The following is a 6,081-nucleotide window of genomic DNA, read 5'->3' as shown; positions in this document are numbered from 1 at the left end:
TTATGGCATTTTTGGATATATGGAATTCATGGTAAAATAAAAGAAAATTAATAATTATTCAATTATTGTATGTTATTCCAGTACCCGACAAATCAACAATAATAAGTATTTGCACTATTCACAATAGAGAGTATAACAATTAATAATACAAAAGAAAAGAAGATTGAGAACAATTACACATGATTTATGGATTGAAGAAATAAGTAAAAGTCAAATAATAAACTCAATGGATGCACATGATCAAGTCACTTTCCCGACCACGATTCCTGCCGTTACATAGTTTGATGAAAATTTGCCAAAATATTTTCCTAAATGGGAATATTTTTTAGGAAAATATTTTTCAGGCACCAGATTTTCGTGCCTCCATGAGTCGGTCGTGGACTAGGGTTACTACTCCTACAAGACCTAACTAGAGATGGACGGTCTTGTTAGGGGCTCTGTGATGCCCATTGTGCTCTATACATTTCATATGTGTTGTTCATTTATTTTGAAAGATCATTTTAGGGCATGAGCCCAAAATAAAGGCAGATCTAAAGCTTAAGTGGACCATACTACACAGGAAGTAGCGGGGATTTTAAGTCTACTGTTGAAAACTTCCTAGGCCGCACAACTTTTGGATTATTTTTTCACTTCATACAGGTCCATGTGACCTTATAAAATGGTTGAATGGTAAATAAATATCAAGGTGGGCTTCATGAAGTTTTCAACCGTTAAAAGTTAAATCACCACTTTGTGGTGTAGTCTGCTTAAGCCTCCAATCTGTTTCCTTTTTCGTCTCGTGCCTGGGGTGAATAAAAACATATAGACCACGTTGCCCTGTGGATCTCCTGTCAGAACCGTCCGTCTCTTGCTAAGTCGTGATAGGGTTAGTTCCCAATCGACTCCCCAAATGGGAGTCTTTATACTCATGCGTGGTGGTAGACTCACAAGAGTTTTAACATGAGGTTATGGGTTCCATTACCCATTGTGGTGAAATAACACCGTGGCGTGAGAGTATGTGAAAACATTGCGCACATGCACCATAGCCAAGCTGTTCATTTGCTATTCCCAATGGGAGCGGATCAGGTGTTATCCGTAGGGCTGAAAGTTGGGCGGGTTCAACTCAACGAAACGTGACCGATCCGGCATTGGGATGGCCTGGCGTAGGATGTATTGGGTTCGGCTAGCTTGGACTATACAAACACTGACTCAATAAAACTCAGGTCGGGTTCCGGTTGAGGTCTCGGGTTGCTTGACTCAACCCCACCCTCATATATATATATATATATATATATATATATATATATATATATATATATATATTATATAATAGTATAATATTATATATATATACATATATATATAATATTAAGTGTGGATTGTCAATATTGAAGGCACAAAAAATTTAAGTGACATAGGGTCTCATTAGTCCACGTCATTTCTTATGAATCAAGTTAACAAGATATGACAGATCTCTCTCCCAAATAGATTGGGTGCTATACAACACGACTTCTAAACCAATACTTGGCTTATATTTTAACTTATTTATTTAGAAAAAATAAATAAATTCTCTACACTAAATAATTAATAAAATCATAGGTACAAAAAATAAGACGTATTGAAATATAATAAACTAATGTAATAACAAAAATAGTAACATGTATCCACCTGAATAACCTGATAGAGCCCGCTTGGGTTGGGCTTGAATTGAGAATTCCCAACCTGGATTGGATTAGGGTTGAGATATATGAACCTTGGGTTAGAGTTGAGCACCAACCGGACCAACCTAACCCAACCCAACTTTCAGCCCTAGTTATCCAGGCATTCGCTTAGTGGGTGTTGCCTTGACCGTGGGGCCAACTTTGATGTATATGTTATATATCCACGCCGTCCATCAGTTTTTCCATCTCATTTTAGGATATGGTACCAAAAATGAAGTAGATTCAAATTTAAAACAGACCAAATGGTAAGGATTGAATTCCCACCATTAAAAACATTGGGGTGACAGAAGCTCTGTATTAAGTTGATATTTGTGTTTTCCCTTCGCCTGGATGGCAAATAAACATTAAGGTAGGCCTTAGGAAGTTATTAATTGTGTGCGTTCGGTGATTGCTATTTCCTGTAGCATGGTCCACTTGAGATTTGGATATGCTTTATTTTTGGGACCATGCCCTAAAATGAGCTTAGAAAAACCTGAATGGTTTGGACATAAATCACAAATCAAGGTGGACCCTTTGGCTATGGTGGTCCAAAGATAACAGTCCCTTTATTATCTGATCTATTCAACTGCCACAACAATTGAACACCAGAAGACTGGTTGAGATTGATATAAAATTTTTATCAGTTGCCAAATCAACTATTTATCTACAATATAGACAGTTGTGATCATCATACCATTCACGATCTAGAGGCATGAAAATCCGGTGCCTTCATGGGGACTCCGCCGGCTGTTCAACGTACATGGATTTCCCAACATCTGATAAGAAGGCCTCTGCATCTGTGTGCTAAAAATATCACATTCCCTGGTACAAGATGCAATGACAATAAACTCTTATGCTGGTCACATACGTAACAATATGAGATTTTGTGAAACCCACTTGTAAAAATAAATCTAATTCATCAGCTTGTGCGCGTGTGTACTTTTAGGAGTGGACCCGTTCTTGATTGGCATATGGCTCACTTGGGATGTAGGGTGTGTGAGATTGGAGGGCTTTGGTGTGAGTTAATATGAGATATATCCTACACTGCTGGCCATCTAGTATATTACTTAAACATAAGTCCTTAGGGACTCTTTTGGATAGCCAACTTTGCAACCTAATTTTGACTAAACTTTCTAGGTTTCAGGAAAAAGATATACTACATGCATAATTAGATAAATGATATGAGTTAATAGTTAGCACATCACACACATACATATACATTATTATGTTTATAGACTAGTTGATTGATTAACATATCATTTATAGTTTATATGATTGGACCATATATTGGCTTGTAAGCATTAGAGTTAATTGTTTTGCTTAGCTTAATTTATATATTAGCTTAAGTAGGCAATTGTAGTTTAAAAGACGAAAATTTTATTTGTTCTTAATTATCCCTTTTCTAGGACATAGCTTTCATTCCATAGCCCCGCATAAGTTCCGTAACACAACTATGGTAATCCTATTACACCGTGTGTGAAATTTCATAGTTTGCTGTCATTTTCATGCGAAATATACTATGTCCATCATTTTCTCCAACTAAGTTTATAATGATATCTCAATAGTGAATCAGATCCAAGATTAGATCATGAATTTAGGTGGGATAATGTGAATGCCCTCTTGCACACGAAGATGATGAATGATGCACTCACTTTTTCAGCTCTTTGCCTTCTGTCAATTTTGGTTTTGATTTGATTTAAATGCAAAGTTGAGTTGGATATAAAAGTTTATTTGACATGCAATCATCACTAGACAAGATATGACTTCAGAATTTATGGTTGGGTATAACCCGTATAATCGATTAGGGGACGAGTGATTGCAAGATTTCTCGATCCAACTAACTCATATGTTGGCCTGCATTGTAGATTCTGAGTAAAGGTCTCGATTACAGAAGAGGCAGGGGTTAGGTACCCTTCTTTCACCTGTGTGTTGGGATCTCTACAATGACCCCCAATTTAAAATTTCAAAAGGGGAGAGATTTAATCTCACGGTTGTAACTTCCCCCTTATCTCTAGCCTCTCTTCTTAAAAAGAGAGATTCAGAGGTTTTCTCCTAAACTCTATCATAAAGAAAACCCTAAAGCAGAGAGAGAGAGAGGGTTTGAGAGAACTTCATATTGGTAGGGTTTTTTTTTTTGGTTGTATTTTCTTGATTAATTACAGTCATGAATTAGATTTTTGTGATGGACGATTCAGATTAGTTGTAGGTCCATCACTTGATGCTTCTTTTGATGCAAGAAGTGCGAAATCTTCCGTCACCTGTTGAGTTTACGCGACCAGAATGAGAGGTGAAGAAAACCAATGTATACCTGTGGGGGAACCCTTCATTGGGAATCCATTGTATCATTGAAGATGAAATTAAGTAGGTTTAAAATCACCACCAATAGTTGAATCACACCATTTGTATTGTGACCAAATCACGTAATTGGTACAAGAAGTAGTAAGTCAAGTTCTTGATTGAACTACCACTCCAGTCTACCACAAGCCTTATTCGAAATGGAATGATCGACAATCTCTATTGTCGTAGTTGACTTTGACATTTTTTGACCAAGATGGGCGACTTTGGTGTTTTTCGACTTGGATGGTCAAGTTCGAACAAGATGGTCGACTTTGTTGTTTGTTGACCTAGGTGGTCGTGTTTGATCAAGATGGCCGACTTTAATATATTTTTTTTATCAAGATGGTCGGCCGAGTTCAACCAAGACGATCAAATTTGATGTTTTTCAACTAAGATGCTAAAATTAATGTTTTTACACGACTGAACAATCAATTTATTGCACAAAATGACAAATCAGCATCACCCTCACATTTTCAACCAAAGACGAGGTGACGTGGGGAGCAATGTTGTATCCAACCTATGACCATTCCTAAAACAACAGATCATGAACGACCAAGTGTCATTGTCGGGAAATGTATAACATGTGAAAGACCTTTGGAAATATTTGAGTGCGACTGAGGGATTTGGAGAGCGGATGACGTGGTCGAAAAACCAAAAGCAGATTGCAGCTGAAAGACTCGAAGAGCGGCTGAGGGGGCAAGATGTGACTGAGAGGCTTAGAAGCAGAACACAGTCGAGAGAAAATGAACATTCAGGAAGGAAACACACCAAGGGAATGATCTAGATGGCGAAGCTTCAACCGTCACAACTGTTAAATTGAAGAAGAGAAACATACGAAGAATAACTATAATAGAAGATCTATAAGTATCTAGAAGATTAGAAAAATAAAACACATAATTAAATCTATCAATTTATTTTAACTTAGTCTATCTTAAGAGTAGTAACAATCCACTAACGGTAATATCTTAGTTGTATTCCAAGTTTGCGCTCATACACTAGACTTTATTCTTATCCAATAGAAACAATTCTTTCGGAAGAAGTATTCTTGCAGTTGCTGTTTCATGACTAATGGTAAGCATTTTCTTTTGTTTGATTGAGTGGTAAGTTGAAATTTTTAATCTTTTATTTTTTATTTTTTTTAATAAAAATTAACTCAAGGAGCAAACCCTCTTTGGATGAAGAACACTACCATCTAACTATCATCTTTTCATTACAAATATTCTTCAAGTGGCTAGGTAAGCAATTGATCTCCTCAATTTTGATCATATATTGTCAAGTCAGATGTATCTAACTATTTTGGTGCTTGTGGTCAAAGTTAATCAACTTAAGTTGAGCTGCTATATTGATTCTGCAATGCCCGCACACACTCTTCGTGGAAGAAAACAAACCAAGTGTCAACCGAATGCGCCTCTTCAATTCTTTTAGGTTTATACTCTACATTGATACACACACGCTTTTATAAAATTCTTAAAGCATAATTATAATTAAATAATTAATTGATAAATAAAACATAAACATAGGGTTATGACTATAAGTTTTTTTAAACAAAATGGTTAATGGAGAACTTCATGAGTGAACAAAAGCTTTCCTCCATTATTCAATTAATGTGTTCGTGGGCGCCGCCCACTCAATTTCTTAATTATTTATTAAGTGCCGGTGGATCTTCCATCACAGTTTTCCGCAGCACGAAACCGTGTTGAACGAACCTGATCCCTTCCTATGGCGTTAACCAAGACCAGTGGCGTCTCTTACCAATACGCTATGGGGCCCACCTTGGTGGATTTATTATATCCACTCTGTCCATCCATTGTACCAGCTCTTGGTAGTACGTCAAAAAAAAAAACAGGTAGATTGAAAACTCATATTGGCCACACCATAAGAAACAGTCAGGAATGAACACTTATGATTGAAACATTAGTGGGGCCCACAGAAGTTTTGGATCATCCTGGTTTTTATATTTTCCCTTAATCCATACGAGAATCACATTATGAACGGTCTGGATGGTATATAAAAATCATGGTGGGCCTCAGGAAGGTTTCAATGCCTAGGTTTCAATCACCACTCT

This window comes from Magnolia sinica, chromosome 6 (genome assembly GCF_029962835.1).
Source record: "Magnolia sinica isolate HGM2019 chromosome 6, MsV1, whole genome shotgun sequence".
Classification (NCBI taxonomy): domain Eukaryota; kingdom Viridiplantae; phylum Streptophyta; class Magnoliopsida; order Magnoliales; family Magnoliaceae; genus Magnolia; species Magnolia sinica.
The sequence above is the reverse complement of the archived record's forward strand: the minus strand, read 5'-3'. Positions refer to the sequence as shown.